The sequence below is a fragment of the Anguilla rostrata genome, chromosome 17, assembly GCF_018555375.3.
Source record: "Anguilla rostrata isolate EN2019 chromosome 17, ASM1855537v3, whole genome shotgun sequence".
Taxonomy (NCBI): domain Eukaryota; kingdom Metazoa; phylum Chordata; class Actinopteri; order Anguilliformes; family Anguillidae; genus Anguilla; species Anguilla rostrata.
This window is the reverse complement of record NC_057949.1, coordinates 26070788-26087970: the sequence shown is the minus strand read 5'-3', so window position 1 is coordinate 26087970 and position 17183 is coordinate 26070788. Positions and strand designations below refer to the sequence as shown.

At 45.4% G+C, this 17183-nt stretch overlaps 1 pseudogene; it reads left to right on the top strand.

Annotated features, from left to right (window-relative positions):
- The first annotated feature begins 336 nt into the window (after nt 1–336).
- LOC135244216 (dual specificity mitogen-activated protein kinase kinase 4-like) lies at nt 337–17036 on the top strand (annotated as a pseudogene).
- The last annotated feature ends 147 nt before the right edge of the window (nt 17037–17183 follow it).

The window sequence follows — 17183 nt, the reverse complement described above, 5'->3', positions numbered from 1 at the left end:
TGTGGTTATTGTGGTTATTTCTGTAGGAAACCCTGGAAAGTGCCAAACTCTCTGTGCTGAATAGGTATGGGGCATGCTTCGCCAAGCTGTAACTTGGCAGATGGCATAGATATCTGCCATCCAAATCCATCCTATTTAAACCTCAAGAGAACTGCTTATGAATAAAACAGGCTATATACGCTGGCTATTCATAAGACTGACCAACACTGACTGCGAAAAATATGAGCAAACTGATAAAGCAAAATGCTAGCCTACAGCATTTAAACATTCATTTGCTTTTTGGCAGGTGGCGAACGGGAATTTCCGCCAGCACCCTCTTCCCCCGCCCCCAAACCTGTAGTTTCGGTCAGCTGAGCCCTGGGTAGTGCAGTGCTGAATACTGAAGCTAGGGGTCCCGTGTCTGTTATGAAATGGTTTGAATCTGGATTGAAGCCCGGGCATATACTGCTGTGCTCAATTTGGTAGCTAGCTAGCTTGGTGTTTTTCTTCGATTCGTGCATCTTGGGGGTTAGCTGGACCGAATAATATAGTCCATATAGAAGCCGTGCAACGGAGCGCCGTGGACAGCTAGCTGACGTTAAGTAGCTAGGTGTCCTGTCTCAGAAGAGGGTAGAATTACTCTCGGTCTCTCTGACTGCATTGCAGCGCTGTGCTGCTGGTGGAATTCAAGCCCGTTAACAATGGCGACTCACAGCCCTAGCAGCAACTCAACAACCTCCTCCAGCCACAACAGCAATAGCGCAGGATCTACAGCTCTGCCACACCACCACCAATCCCAGTCTCAACACATAACGACCATGAGCAGCATGCAGGGTAAGATTCGCGAACGGAACGGCCCGCTGTCGTCGGTTTTCCTCTTTATTTAATCTGAATCGAGTCGCTAGCTAACGTTAGATACCTTACAGGATTGGCGAAGTGACCCAACTCTGCCACCGCTGCACCGTGATGCAGCTTAGTTTGCTGGGTTATCAGCTAGGCCTCTCTCAAGGAGCTTGACTTGCCAGTTTTTTGACCGCTAAGGATTTCTGTAAAAATCTCAAGAATCACGGAAGCAACATGGGTCAGAAAATGTGTTAATTCACTGACCAATGCATTTCGAAACTACACGTTTAATCATTTGCATACACGTAGCCTACCTAGCTAACCAGCTAGGTAGCTAACGTTGGCTAACTAGACAGCTAGGCAACTAGCTAGTCTACGATATTATTATTAGACTAACGGGGCCTTGTTTGTGTTTTACTGAAACAGGTAGATTGATTATGGTTAAGAATATTGCTCGGTGGCTATGCGAGTAATAAGACTAATCTAGTAATTACACCATTCGTTTCAATCAGACAGATGTGTTCAGTCGCCTTACATTTTGAATTGCTCATCAGCTAGCCTGTAGTTTACTATCTAACGTTAGCTCAATTCAAGGCCTTGCTTAGCTATGTGCCTTACTAGATAAGTTAGCTTGTTAAGATCGCAAACCAAGAATATTAGGAGTTAAGGTATTATTTCTTGGTAGCCTTAACATATTTACAGTAATATTTAACAGAACAACAGCTAACTGGCTATGTCAGCCTACTACTTGTGTATATAAATCGCATTTCATCTCGCAAGATGGTTTGCTATCTAAACGTGAGGAAGGTTATTGCTGGCTGCCTGATGCGGCACATAAGTGGATATATGTTGCGATGTAGTGTGTTAGCTGCCTGGATGATTCCACGAAAATCTACCGAACAGATTGTTAGCCAAACGGCTATCTAATCACGTTCATAGACAAGACATCGGCTAGACTATCAATATGTTTGCGAATAACAGCGCATTGGATAGATGTATAACTTACCTGACCCTGTACTGTACGTGCATCTTAAAGAAGATTGTTGATCAATGTCAACGTTTAGCTAACTAAGGTTTTAGGCCTCAAGATTGAAAAACGACTTAAGAGTGTTTGTCATTGGATATTAATAATGCAACATGCACACTGTAAACGTTTTATTCTATTTTTTTGCAGAAACCAACACGTGCTGGAGGTGTCAGAGCGAAACAGGTACCGTCTACTTGAATTTTAGTGTAGGAATGAATTATGGAGAAATGGACCATATTATTTTGGTTCATTTGTGTGTGCCAAATATCTGAGCGATGTGTTTCCTTTGGAGCGGAAGATTCCCCGGAGCTTGTACCTCTGTATAAACAGTCCTTTTTTACATACAAATATGTGATGTATAAGAAGGCATTTGTGTTTAGGAGAGTAATGCACGTTTTTTATTGTCAATGAGGCTCATGGCTCATTATGACATAACGTAATGGCGAGAACAGGCCATGTATTATATTATGTATATTCTAGCTGTTGTAAGATCTCAGTGAAGACAACATAAAGAGCACCAAGTTCAATAATCATATGGAATTGTTTTCTTCTATAACTGTTTTAATGCTATCATCAACTAGTTGTGATATAACTTACTTTTTCTTAATGGTAAAAATTGAATGAAACTCCACTTTCACTCCAAAGTCACTCCCTGCATTGTAATCCTATTCTGTTGGCACGTGCTGTGGCGGAGACATGTTGTGTGTAGTGACTGTGAAGGACGTTGAAACCCAGTGTGCGTAAGATGATTCGGTTGAGAAGCTGGGCCTCCACGCTCACGTGTAGAACCAGGACGGCATGTTCATTCTGTGCCCTGTGGATGATGCAGCGTTGGAGAGAGGAGGCGGGGGCAGAACTGCGGGCCAGTGTAGCATAGCAGTTAGGGAGCTGGGCTTGTTCCTCCGCCACTGTGGGATGCTGCCATTGAACCCTTGTGCACGGTACTTAAGCTAAGCCGAATTGTTTTCAGTGGATATTCAGCTGTGTGAAAATGAAAATGTATGTGAAATGTAATCAGTGTGAATTGCTCTGGATGGGGGCATTTGCTAAATTCCAAAATGTAAGCCAGCAACTTGTTCTACAGGACCATGGCTTCTGTGCACGAACCCACTGAAAGCAGTCAGAGAAGAATTATGAAAAATGTATGCTAACTACAAGAATAAGAATTAAAGCTAGTCGTAAAACGTCTTTTACCTAATTTGTCAGGTAGCCTGTGCAGGTTCTTCTGAGGGAGTATCTATAGAGTATCTCTCGTTTCAAAACTGTTTACTCATAACTGGGAGCGGAACTCCACAAGTTAATAGGAGAACGCTCCGTAGAATACTGATAAACTATTAGAATTTATTCCGAAGATGTTTGAAGCACGGAGGCGAACTAAACAGCGTGCTGAACGTGCACAAAATTGTAATTGTAAAAATGATATGTATAAGGGAGAGTCACATCTGTACTGGCTGTGTTTAAGGGATGGTCACATCTGTGCTGGCTGTGTTTAAGGGAGGATCACATCTGTACTGGATATGTATAAGGGAGGGTCACATCTGTACTGGATGTGTTTAAGGGATGGTCACATCTGTGCTGGCTGTGTTTAAGGGAGGGTCACATCTGTACTGGATATGTATAAGGGAGGGTCACATCTGTGCTGGCTGTGTTTAAGGGAGGGTCACATCTGTACTGGATGTGTTTAAGGGAGGGTCACATCTGTGCTGGCTGTGTTTAAGGGAGGGTCACATCTGTACTGGATGTGTTTAAGGGAGGGTCACATCTGTACTGGATGTGTTTAAGGGAGGGTCACATCTGTACTGGATGTGTTTAAGGGAGGGTCACATCTGTGCTGGCTGTGTTTAAGGGAGGGTCACATCTGTACTGGATGTGTTTAAGGGAGGGTCACATCTGTACTGGATGTGTTTAAGGGAGGGTCACATCTGTACTGGATGTGTTTAAGGGACGGTCACATCTGTGCTGGCTGTGTTTAAGGGAGGGTCACATCTGTGCTGGCTGTGTTTAAGGGAGGGTCACATCTGTACTGGATGTGTTTAAGGGACGGTCACATCTGTACTGGATGTGTTTAAGGGAGGGTCACATCTGTACTGGATGTGTTTAAGGGACGTCACATCTGTGCTGGCTGTGTTTAAGGGAGGGTCACATCTGTGCTGGATATGTATAAGAGAGGGTCACATCTGCACTGGATGTGTTTAAGGGAGAGTCACATCTGTACTGGATATGTTTATGGGAGAGACACATCTGTACTGGATGTGTTTAAGGGAAAGTCACATCTGTACTGGATGTGTTTAAGGGAGAGACATATCTGTACTGCATATGTGTAAGGGAGAGACACATCTGCACTGTATATGTTTAAGGGAGAGACACATCTGTACTGGATGTGTTTAAGGGAGGGTCACATCTGTACTGGATATGTGTAAGGGAGAGTCACATCTGTACTGGATGTGTTTAAGGGAGTGTCACATCTGTACTGGATGTGTTTAAGGGAGAGACATATCTGTACTGCATATGTGTAAGGGAGAGACACATCTGCACTGTATATGTTTAAGGGAGAGTCATATCTGCTATGCTCTTGGGTAGGATTAGTAGATCATTGTGTGTCCAAGACAAAAGTGGATTTGTGATAAAAAAAATTGGATTTAAAAACATTTGCTAGCAATCGTGTGCAGCATTGTTAATTAATTTGTCACCACTGCATTCTGTGTGTTTAAAACATGAATGTGACAGCTGCACTGTGTCCTTTTTAGTAGAACATTCGATTTCACGATAATGTTATTTTACTTACAGACATCAACAGAGATGGTTGAAAAGGAACACATTGTACATTGAAAACACTGTAATGTCAAATGTGTGGCTGATCAAATGGTTGAACAATAGAAAGATGTATTGTTTTTTTTTTTTTGCTAATGCTGTCATTCTAATTTGCGGAAATTATCGCGAGCATAATTGGTGAAATGAATGGCGATGTCATCAGTTTTTTTTAAACATTGTGCCACTTGAAACGTCTCTGTTAAAACCTACCTCTGAGATTGACTTGTATTATTTGCACAGTTGGTCTCCGTGCCGTTATGTGATCATTATTTGTGCAGGTTTAGGTGAGAATCGTCTTCCTCCTAAGTGAGCGTTTGAGACTTCGCCCAAGAGATGTTTATTTTTTCAGGCATTGTTATTCCTGGCCGAATAGAACTCCCAGCCCTGTGTCCTTTAGCTCAGACTCGGCGCCCAATCAGAAGACTTCTTTGCTGATTGCCGTCTGACTGCGTCACTGGCGGATGGAGGTGACCTTGAATGTTGGCTGGTCATCAAAGGACCGGTGTATTGCTGAAGCGATCACGGGGGTCACGTCATGAATGGCCTGCCGATGTGTGGCGTTTCCGAGCAAGAGGATTTTGGTTCCGTGCAAAGAAAAATACTCGATGTCTAAACGATGAAAAACGTATGAGAAACGATGAGCTGTGGGAGTGGTCCTGGGTGACAGTTGTGCCGCGGTGTGTCCACTGGGAACTGGACTTACATACGGTTCATTTGCAGCTGCAGTGTCATTTTTAGGATATTCTCTCCACCTTGACCATGGAGCTTGGGGGAACCGATGGCCAAAGAATGACTGTACACGAAATAACTCTCACATCAACATGACAACTTCTTTTAAAAAAAAGACCCAAAAAAAAAAACATTTAATTCTCAAATTGAGTGAGGTTTCTGGTCGGCAACACCATCTTGTCGGTGCAGCCGTTACTTATGTTTCACTCCGCTGACGGTAAGAAGGTGAGGTATGGGAGGTTGGCATGTTCTGGAACACTCTAAGCTCCAGGTGTTCCGGAACGTTCCTCATCTCTCCAGCGCCAGAGTTCCGGCCTGTAAAGCTCTGTGTGCGGGACGGCCTGTTTGGAGCAGGTCACGGCTACCGTTCAGTCCAGTGTGCATTTTGGTTCTCTCTCTTCAGGCACCATTTAAAAAAATGTTTGTTTCTCTGTTCTCATTACGGGCCGTGGAATGAAGAGACTTAATTGACAATTTTTCTTCCCCTTTTTTTCGTTGGCTCCCATCGCCCCCCCCCCCCACCTTCTTGACTTCGTGTGGACCCATGGTGAGAACCCCCCACGCCCCCCCCCCCCCCCCACGTCCGTCGAGTGGGGACGCTGGCGTCATACCAGTTTTGCTGTATTTATTGTGGATACTTGCATGTTGTTATTCTTTATATTTCTTCTCCCCAACCTCCCACCACCAAGCTGTTTTTGGTTCTGCCTGGGTCATACCATTCTTAACTTATTTTGACGCCTCTGTGTAGCAATCCTTAAAGGGCACTGAGAATCACCCTCTGAAAAACCGAAACCCAGGGATAGTGTTTGTTTGCACATCTAAGGATTTATCAGCTATCATCATAAGGACCTTTACTTGGAAGCCCCTGATGATGCACAACTATACACCTTACCTGGGTGTAGGCTAAATCTGAAATGCCTTTTGAGAATTAAAGTAATGATCCTCGGTGGGCTGAAGTTTCTTGTCACCAAATAAAGCAGGGATCTTAAAGGGAATGGCTATTTTGATGTGATTGCTAATCAAAAGTCACACATTAATTTAATGGCTCGACTCTCAATGCCCTTTAATGCCAGTTTAGTTTTATTTCTTTTTTTACTTCTGTGGTTTTTAGAGTTTGGCCGACATTGTTTTGAAACTTTTTCTTTTTGTGAGCATCACGTACTGTCATTTTTTTTATTTTTTAGAAATGCTCTGTTTTATTGCTGTAAAACATTTGATGCCTGATTGACAGCCTCCTACTGCCTTTTTAAATGTGGTTAGTGGTTCTCATCCATCGCCCTCTGATAGGCTATGGAGGGCGCTCATCTGCGAAAGGGTGTGCATGCATATTGTGAATGCTAACCGTTCCCATTCATCCGTGATTTGAGTGCCGTTGCTCCCCAGCGTGCTTTTCCTTTCCTTTTTTTTTCCCTTTTCAGGTTTGTTTTGGGTTGTTTGGATTCTTTCGGGGTTAGATTGCTTCTGCCTTGTCCACACAGACGTTGGTGGGACAGGATAATCTTTATGTTGTCGCAGACTTGCGTAGCTTATGTGACAGTCTCAGAGCCGATGCATGCACGCGGTCGATGCTGATGGCGGCGTCGTTGCCATGGTATCGCGTCTCTGCACCCCTGCCGAGCTTTAACTGGCACGTATGCGCCATGTCATCTCTCTGGAAAATTGGACATTATTCTCAGAAACGCTTTTCAAGTAAAGAAAATGTGTGGAGTGTGCTGTTCAGATGCGCGTGCTTCGGTTTGCAGACGCAGGCCTGCATAGTTAGAGCAGCATCGGCAGAGGAAATGGCACCTGTTATATCTCCACCTTTACGGCGAGCTGGTAAACATTAGTCAGCTTAGACCTTATTATGATCAGAGGTGCAGATTTTAATTGGCGCGTCCGTGTTCACTTTAACGGAGTGAAGGTTACTTGTACATCATTTTAAACTGTGTTAAACTGTGTTTGGATCAGTTCATGTGGAACAGGTTAAAAAATAATCCTGTTATTAAAAATAAGAATCCACATATTAAAAAATAATTATGTGCATAAATGAATAGGAGGAGATGGAGAAGTCTTAAATTCTCGTGGCTTGTCCTGCCCCAGCTCCTGTTCAGAGATGTTCAGACATGCTGAAATCATTCTCCACTGGTTTAACTAGATTTACAAAACAACTCTGCAGGCAGTTGAGATCGCATTAATGTGTGCATGAATGACCAGCCAGACATACATACTGTAAACCGGTTTGAAAGATAGAGAAGTAGTAGAAAGAAGTTGCCTGGCGTTGAAGTTGTCTGTTCATTTTGATACCAGTTTCCAGTTGTCTTTTCTATCCTCCAGTTGTGTTCTCATTTACACATTTTTATGTATGATATGGTATAAATATGGTGTGCGTGCGAGCATGTGTGTATGCATGAGTGCGTGTGTGTGTGCGTGCCCGTGCGTGTGTGTGTTATGGTCCATACCAGTAAAAGGCAGTGGTTCTCCTGTCTCTATGATCTGATCTGATCTGCGCTAACTTCATTCTGTCTCTCTCTCTCCTCTGTCACAGGCAAACGCAAAGCACTGAAGTTAAATTTCGCTAATCCCCCGATCAAACCCACCGCCAGATTCACACTCAACACAGCGGGTCCTCCCTTCCAGAATCCGCACATGTGAGTGGAGCTCCGTGCCGTCCGTCTCTGAGCGCAGTGTCGCACTTTTATGACATCACAGTAGCGATCAGCCCTGTGGCTCCCGCCCTGCGCAGTGTCGCAGTTTTATGACATCACAGTAGCGTTCAGCCGCGTGGCTCCTGCCCTGTACTGCTTCTGCCCTTTTATTACATCACAGTAGCGATCAGCCATGTGGCTCCCGCCCTGCAGTGACGCCGTTTTATGACATCACAGTAGCGTTCAGCCGCGTGGCTCCTGCTCTGTACTGTGTCTGCCTTTTCTGACATCACAATAGCCTGGAGCTGCTGTGTGCTCTGAGCTTCCTCTAACATCAGAGCAGCCGCAATGAGGAAATGAGCACTTCCAAAGAAACGCCACTTTCTGAATTGTTATGCTTTGAAGACTGCAAGCTAGTTTTCTGATCTTTTGGGAGGAAGTAGTTAACCGAGATTCACTTAATTGAGGAGTGTTTAGGAGTTGCATTTTAAATTGTGTTTTAGTTTAAAAAAACTATTTGCGAACATTCAATAATCGATTTCCAAGTTGATTCTGAGTAGAGAATGGGGGGAGTGACTTCCTGTTCCTCCACTCTGCGTGCTCCAGAGAGAGGCTGCGCACGCACAGCATCGAGTCGTCGGGGAAGCTGAAGATCTCGCCGGAGCAGCACTGCGACTTCACGGCCGAGGACCTGAAGGACCTGGGCGAGATCGGGCGGGGCGCCTACGGCTCCGTCAACAAGATGGTGCACAAGCCCAGCGGCCAGATCATGGCTGTCAAGGTGATGCTCTCGTTCCCCGGCTCTCGCCCTCTCTCCTGTCGTGTCTCTCTTGTTCTCCCTGCTCTCTTCCTGCCGTTTTCTTCACTCTTCTGTCTCTCTCTGTCCCCTCTTCCGCGTTCTCTGTCTCTCTGCGTTCTCTGTTCCCGTCTTGTGTCTCTCGTCCAGTTTTGATCTGTAGTCTCTTGTCATTCCATCCGCGATTCTGTTCCTCTCCGTCTTAGACCTCACTCTGTCATGTGACATCCCTCGTTGGATCTGTTAGACTCTAACGTATGGTCATGTGACATCACAGCAGATCAGGTTGGGATCTGTTAGACTCTAACGTATGGTCATGTGACATCACAGCAGATCAGGTTGGGATCTGTTAGACTCTTAACGTGCGGTCACTTCTCGGCCACAGCGGATCCGGTCGCGGGGATACGAGGACGAGAGAAAGGGCTAGTGAACCTGGACGTGGTGATGGACGGATGCGCGTACACGTCCCGTACTCAGTTCTACGGCGCTCTCTTCCGGGAGGTGAGCTAAACCGAGACTGGACCGCATGACATCACAACGCCGGTGTCTTTGGAACGAAACCTTGGGTTGATCCCACGCCAAGTCATGACTACATGACACGTATATATTATTCGTTATACATTTGTTGACAATTTGGCTGGTAATGCAAAGAAAGAGAGATGAAACGCTGCACTCCGTCCAGTTTGGCATGGGTTTGCGTGTTGTGTGTTCTGCCCAGCCGTGTGACTGCTCTGCAGGTAAATGCATCGGATAGCACGGCATCTCAGTATTTAATGAACAGCCCACGTCTGCTATTTATCATCAGCAGCTTTCAGCCTCAGCTGGGGCTAGCCTGTCGTATCTCTGCCGGCAGTGTCTGTGATCTAAATCGCGTACGGAAAATAATCCGTCCGTATGAATCGATGTGAATCACCCTTGATCGTAATTTATGAATGAGTTTTGATCAGTTCTTTTTTTTCCTCTCTCTCTTTTTCAGGGAGACTGTTGGATTTGCATGGAGCTCATGTCTACCTCGTTTGACAAATTCTACAAATATGTATATTGTGCATTAGACGACGTGATTCCCGAGGAAATACTAGGCAAAATAACGTTAGCTGTGAGTTGGAACTTTAATTTACCCGTTGAGTTTGCTAGACCTGCATGACAAATATTTGTTTGCAGTTTTGTGATGTCATAGGCCTGATTTCCCCCTCATCCGTGTCTTTTGTCTTCCAGACTGTGAAAGCACTTAACCACTTAAAAGAAAACTTGAAAATAATTCACAGAGGTAAGGCTTGTCCCTCTCCTGTCTGAATATTGCTTGATTTTCGTTTTTCCGTTTTTAGTCAGTCTTTCAAGATTCTTTGCTAGAGTACGTCTGATGTTGAGTACGTCTGACTCGCTTCCAGTTTTTGTTTTGTGTTTGTCTTCAGGGTTTGCAAACAAAGCCTTCTGCCTCCTAAAAAATCACTGACAACACCGTTTGATATCGTGCAGTGCATTCTGGGAAATCTGAATGCATTCACATTCAGCCTGTAGTTTAGTTCCTGTCTGCATATGTATTCTCTCTTCTGCTTTTTCTGTGAAGTTTTGTTATCTTTAGGTATGTTCTCCCTCTACAGTTATTTAACCCAGACCCCTGCTTTGATCAGACCTGTGCTTGCGCGCACCGTCAGAGTGGACGATTGCTTTAAATGCGCGAGTGCCTCTGATTTGGGTCATTATTCGCCTCTTGCAGACATCAAGCCATCCAACATCCTCCTGGACAGGAAGGGCAACATTAAGCTCTGTGACTTCGGCATTAGCGGGCAGCTCGTAGACTCCATCGCCAAGACCCGAGACGCCGGGTGTCGGCCCTACATGGCGGTAAGTGACCGCGGCTCAGTCCCGCTGGGGATAATCCCGCTGGATCATCCTGCTGGGGATTGTCCTGCTGGATTGTCCTGCTGGGGATTGTCCCGCTGGGGATCGTCCCGCTGGATCATCCCGCTGGGGATTGTCCCGCTGGATCATCCTGCTGGGGATTGTCCCGCTGGATCGTCCCGCTAGGGACTGTCCCGCTGGGGATCGTCCCGCTGGGGACTGTCCCGCTGGGGATCATCCCGCTGGGGACTGTCCCGCTGGGGACTGTCCCGCTGGATCTTCCCACTGGGGACTGTTCCGCTGGGGATCGTCCCGCTGGATCGTATGTGGATGACGAGAAGCAGGACAGATAAGAGCTCCTTCTCGCTTGGTTATCAGTGAAGGTCCAATGTGCCTTTTTCGTGTTCTGGCCAAGACGTCGTTCAAAATGCCCCATAAGAGGTTCCCCCAGCTGTTTTAATGGAGGCCAAGCAATCTATGTATTTTTTTAGGGACAGATGGTTATTGACGATTAGATGATTACTGTTGTTGGGAGCAGTGTTGGACTGAAGCATTCCACCAGCGAACTGGCGGCCCCTACTGGCGGAATGGTTAAAGTGTGTGTCCATTAAAGGAAATCTAGGGAACGGACTGCGCTTTTCGGTTTTGTGTACGTCCGAGCTTGATCAGCACTGCTGTGCTGTCATTTAACCCTTTGAAGAGTAGGTTTCTTGGGAATGTTTTTTTTTTTTTTTTTCAGTGTTCTAGAACTCTACTGCTCTCAGTGACATCAGCATTAGAATGTTCAGCTAGGAGCGCTCTAATCGCATATCTGTGACCTCACAGCTTTTGAAGGCCCAGGTTGTGCGGATGAGGCTGAAATGCCGTCTGTCGTGTTCTCTCTTTCAGCCGGAGAGAATAGACCCCAGCGCCTCCCGGCAGGGCTACGACGTGCGGTCCGACGTGTGGAGCCTGGGGATCACGCTGGTGAGTCCGGAGCCTTCCGCCCCTCCAGGCGTTTCACGCCCCGCCATTTTAAACACCTTACAGGTCTGAAGGCCCATTTAAGACTTTCAGCGTACGACTGCGTTTACCTCACAAGACGTCGTGACTGCGGCCGGCTGACTCAGGCTTCCGAGCGCACGCGCCGCGAGGGCAGAAGGGCGCGGTCTGTGTGGATTCGTTTTTTTGTGCTGCCGAACGCCTTCACCTTTGTCTCGTTGTGCTGCAGTACGAGCTGGCCACGGGCCGGTTCCCCTACCCAAAGTGGAACAGCGTCTTCGACCAGCTGACGCAGGTGGTGAAGGGCGACCCGCCCCAGCTCAGCAACTCGGAAGACCGGCAGTTCTCCCCGAAATTCATCGCCTTCGTCAACCTGTGGTGAGAACTTTCAACCACAACGCCAATTTAGCCACGAGCTGCGTGGAGCAGTCTGACAGCCTTCAGAATGAAGCGTTTTTACTGTTACTGCACTTGTGTGTTGAGTGTCAGGATGAAGCCTTTTTACTGTTACTGCAGTTGTGTGTCGAGTGTGAGGGTGAAGCCTTTTTACTGTTACTGCAGTTGTGTGTTGAGTGTCAGGATGAAGTGTTTTTACTGTTACTGCAGTTGTGTGTTGAGTGTCAGGATGAAGTGTTTTTACTGTTACTGCAGTTGTGTGTTGAGTGTGTCAGGATGAAGTGTTTTTACTGTTACTGCACTTGTGTGTTGAGTGTCAGGATGAAGCCTTTTTACTGTTACTGCACTTGTGTGTTGAGTGTCAGAATTAAGTGTTTTTACTGTTACTGCAGTTGTGTGTTGAGTGTGAGGGTGAAGCGTTTTTACTGTTACTGCAGTTGTGGTGGGATGTGTGGTTTCCGTGGGCACTTACATCATTCACTCGTGTGGAAGGGCGAGTAGGACTGGAGCATCTGCAGAGTGACATCTGCAGAGTGACTAAACACCAAGTTCATTTTTACCGGCCAGGCTGTTTACAGCACAAAAAGCTGAACTGTTTTGTACTGAAGCTTAAATGTTTCTCCTCATAAAGCACTCTTTGTGCAACTTAACAGCCAATGGGTGATTTGAGATTAGAGCAGAGCTGCTGAACTCCATGTCCTGTGGTCCTGTGGGCCGCAGAGTTTAACATGACGGTTGAAAATTAGCCATGCTGGCTAAACTGGCACATTTTCAGAAATGTTTATTAATGTGCACTGTCCCTGTAAAAAATAAACTGAATAAAGTAAAGAGTCTGCTGGTATTTGCTCTAACCATGCACTACACCTCCAGATTTCACTAATGAGGTTACTTCCTGAAGCAAGGAGGTAAAGTAGTCGGTGAAGTCTGGTGGTGTAGTGCTTGGTTGGAGCAAATACCTGCAGAGACTGAGGCCCACAGGACCTGGAGTTGAGTAGTGCTGGATTTGAGTTTTTCCCAGGGCTACATGAAGCTACGTTAGTTTTTATTTGGCAGGATTGTTTTTGTCTGATTCTGATTAGGCAAATGTGATTTCAGTGCTAGTTTGTACTTGGTAGGATTGTTTGTTTGTTTGCTGAACAGGTTACCCTACAGGGTTGGAGTCCTGATCTGTGTGGTCACTTCTGGCACTACGATCTTTACTTCACTCTAGTGTGTTTCCTTTGCACCTCCGCACCTTGAACTGTTGCACTTGTTGTACGTCGCTCTGGATAAGAGCGTCTGCTAAATGCCTGTAATGTAATGTAATGCATGAGGCTGTGTTGTGGTGCAGAATATTTTGGCTACATTAACTTTATGTACCTTTTTCCCCCCCTAGCCTTACAAAGGATGAGTCGAAAAGGCCAAAGTACAAAGAGCTTCTGGTAAGCATTTGCCCTTATTGCTCACACTTCTTTTTTTTTTTTTTTTGAAAATGTAATAGTTTTTCCACCACGTGTGGGATTTCCTTCAGTGGACAAAAGTTATTTCGCAGAAACACGAGTTCATACTGATGTACGAGGAGCGCTGGGTTGTTTTTATTTTCGCAGAAACGCACGTTCATACTGATGTATGAGGCATGCTGGGTTGTTTTTATTTTCGCAGAAACACGCGTTCATACTGATGTACGAGGAGCACTGGGTTGTTTTTATTTTATCCGAGAACAAACACGTTCATACTGATGTATGAGGCGCGCTGGGTTGTTTTTATTTTCGCAGAAACACGCGTTCATACTGATGTACGAGGCGCGCTGGGTTGTTTTTATTTTCGCAGAAACACGCGTTCATACTGATGTACGAGGAGCGCTCGGTGGACGTGGCCAGCTACGTCTGCAGAATCCTGGATCAGATGCCCACCTCCCCCAGCTCACCCATGTACGTGGACTGACCCTCCCCAGAGGAGGCGCAGAGGCGGACGGGCCGGGGAGCGAAAGAAAAGGAAAAAAAAAAAAACGAAAAAAAAGATGCAAAAAAAACAAACTACGGTATAAAAATCTGCTTTTGTCGAATGCCGCAGCGTTTGACGTTAAGTAAAACCCACTGGTGCAGTCGATGGCCTTCGTGTGTAAGCACCATTTTAAAACCCTCGGAGATGACACTCGAAACGATTTTGACTCGGTAACGTGTGTGTAATTGTCAGTAAAAGAGCTCATCGCAGATGGCGCCTTGTTTCACGGGCGGTGGGGCGCTGCGAGCGTGGTAATCCCGGCCATCTTGGTTTCCGTTTGTGTTGGCTGTGCTTCCCCGCTGGCCGTGCGGTCTTTTTGGCACACGGCTAGCTGAGAGGACATCGGAGCGGTGCCGGCTGTGTGGCCCGCAAACGGAAAACGTTGGGCTGCCAGTCTAGTGCTGAAAGGGGCTGCAATAGAAAACGAATGGAAAAATTTGGCTGGATTTATTCAATTAAAAAAAAAAAAAAAAAAAAGAATCTGTTTGAGTTTGTCTCCCTGACCTTTGTGTAGTTTGCTAGCCATACCTGTCTCCTGGTTGCTCAAGGACAGACGTGCCTAGCTGGCTAATAGATTAACTGTGTTTTTGATTTTTAAATTTTTTTTTTTGCAATTCATCACAAATGATGCTAAATAAGAGTAATGCGTGTGTAATGGTAAAAACTGATTTTAGAACTGTGTTCACAAAGGCCGTTTCACCGGTGGGTTTTGTTTGACTTTAAGAGAAGAAAAAGTACCCAAACCCCCCAACCCCCAACACCCCCAACACCCCACTCCCACCCCCTGTCTGCCCGACACCTTGTGCAATAAGATCGGTGTTCATTTCAATCATGTCTGTATATTGGCATCTACACAAGTACTCTCTCTCTCTGTCTCTCTCTCTCTCTCTCTCGTGCACATACGTAACAGTCGCACACTAGTAAACTGATCATGCCGTGGTCTTGGCTCATGTTGATGACCTCATTCATCTCTTACGTGAACACAGTGTAGTGATGAAAATCTGGAAATATATTTATAGTATTAAATCACTTGTGGAGTATCATTTCTTTTTTGTTTTTTGTTTTGTTTTTGGAGACGTGTCAATCAGCATATGATATTAGAACCGTATTTTGTGAACAGTCCACCGTCTCTGAATGACTGTTGAGCAGTGTGTGTGTGTGTGTGTGTGTGCGCGTGCACACGCGTGCGTGCATTGGTGTGTATATATATGTGTGTGTGTGTTTGTGTGTGTCGGCACAAAGGAAAATTAGTTGGTGGACAGGAGTGAATTTTACCCAGCATGCACAAGTCTAATCGAGGTTGTTCGTGTGCCTTGCTGTTGCAGTGGATCTGCTGATAGTGAAGACAATAGAAGAGAGAGGGAAAGTTTCAGTAGACATTGATTTAGACACGTGTCCACATGTACGAGAGCTTTCACTGTTTACGTATGGCCAATACACGTGCGTAGAGAAGCGCGGAAATGTAAACTTGCGTCACGCACTTGCACGCGCCCACAGACTTGCTATCTCCAGGCACTGCGAACTTCACACACTATGTAAATACGTGCAACCATTTTGCCCCTTCAGAAATCATGAAATGTATGGCTTTCCTTAATGGGGGGGGTGGAGGGGGGGAGAAAAAAAAAGTAAAAAAAAAAAAGGAAAAATATTTTATACATTACCTTTACACCACAAGTGGAAAGAGCCCTTTGTTGTGGGTCCTGGGGGGGTGCGCTCCCCCCCCCCCAAGTCCAGTCCTCAGTGGTTTGCCCCACTGTTGGCATCGGCGGAATGTTGACCTGTCGTCAGGTGTAACGTGGAGCCGCGCTTTGCCGTGTTCCGTTTGAGTAAGGATGTTAGTTCACCGTGGCCAGGTAAGAACCTGCCGCTCCAAAGCCATGCCGCCGCTGCCGCCGTTAGCCTGGGACTTCCGGTTGTGGTTCTGGGTGACCTGCTTGTGTACCTGCCGATTTCGGCGTCCTCCTGACTTTTTAGTGAATCTAGATGTCGCTTGATCGATGCGGGCTTGCTATCGAGTAGCGCTAACTTTGTCAGCTGACGTCTCACTTTGTGAAGTGCTCACCATCCGAAAAAACTGCAGAAAAATTAAAAGGTCTGTTTCGCCCCCCACGATGCACCACAATTTGCAGTCTCCCGGAAGCTGAAACTTCCTGTTAAATAACAGATTCGGTGCACACAGCAGGTCACAGTGACCCCGAAACGGTCCGCAGGGTCGTTTGAACCGTTATGTTAATGAACCGACCGCGTTGCTATGGGCAACCCTTTCATTATTCTTTAATGTTTTTATTTGGTACTCAAATGAGTGTAAATGTCAACCAGTTTTTAAAAACCATGACTAAAATGGTTTTGGGGGGCGGGGGGGTGGATGGGGGTGGTTGGTGGGGGAAGAGAAAGAACAAATATTAAGAATTGTGAATAATGCTGTATAATAAAAATCTTTATCACTGTCAACGTATGTTCAAAACTGTGTGTCACCATTATCCTGGCTTGAAATAGTCTTCACGTTATGAACACTTAAAAAAGCGTGCACTTTTTTCTGTTGGGACATGAAAGACGATTAAAACAATGGAAATTGTCTCTTGGCAGATAAAAAAAATTATGGAGGAAAGAGTGTAAAATGTCCATTTATTAGCATATTAATATTAGATTATAAAAAATATTAAGGGTGAGGAATTTACTACGTTGGTGTATCTAAGGATTTAAAGAAATGTATAATGTTCGCACAACTGTGAAAATAAAACTGTACATTGTGAAACTGGGTTGTATCCTGTACTATAGAAAATGTATAAGAAATATAAAACACAGAAAAAAAAAAACTTGTGCAGGGATATCGCCTTATGTGTCAGTGAATAGGAGCGTACTTAATCTAACATCTGGCTTTAAAGAGCTCCTGGCTTTTTTTTTTCTATCCTATCTACTGGTTTGACTTCATATATTTAAGACATCGATGGAATCTAAGTGTTCATGTAGTAATGATTATAGTCTGTGCCTGCAGGTCAGATGAAATAAAATTAGAATGTGATGGTGCTGTGGCCTTGTCGTTCTTCTGGAAAGAAATGTGTTGTGGCCAATCTTCCATTAAAGAAAGAAAATGCAAAAAAAAAAAAAAAAAACCGCCTTGACTAGATCTGGCTGTTAACACCAGTAGTCTTGGGTCTGAACAACCTTG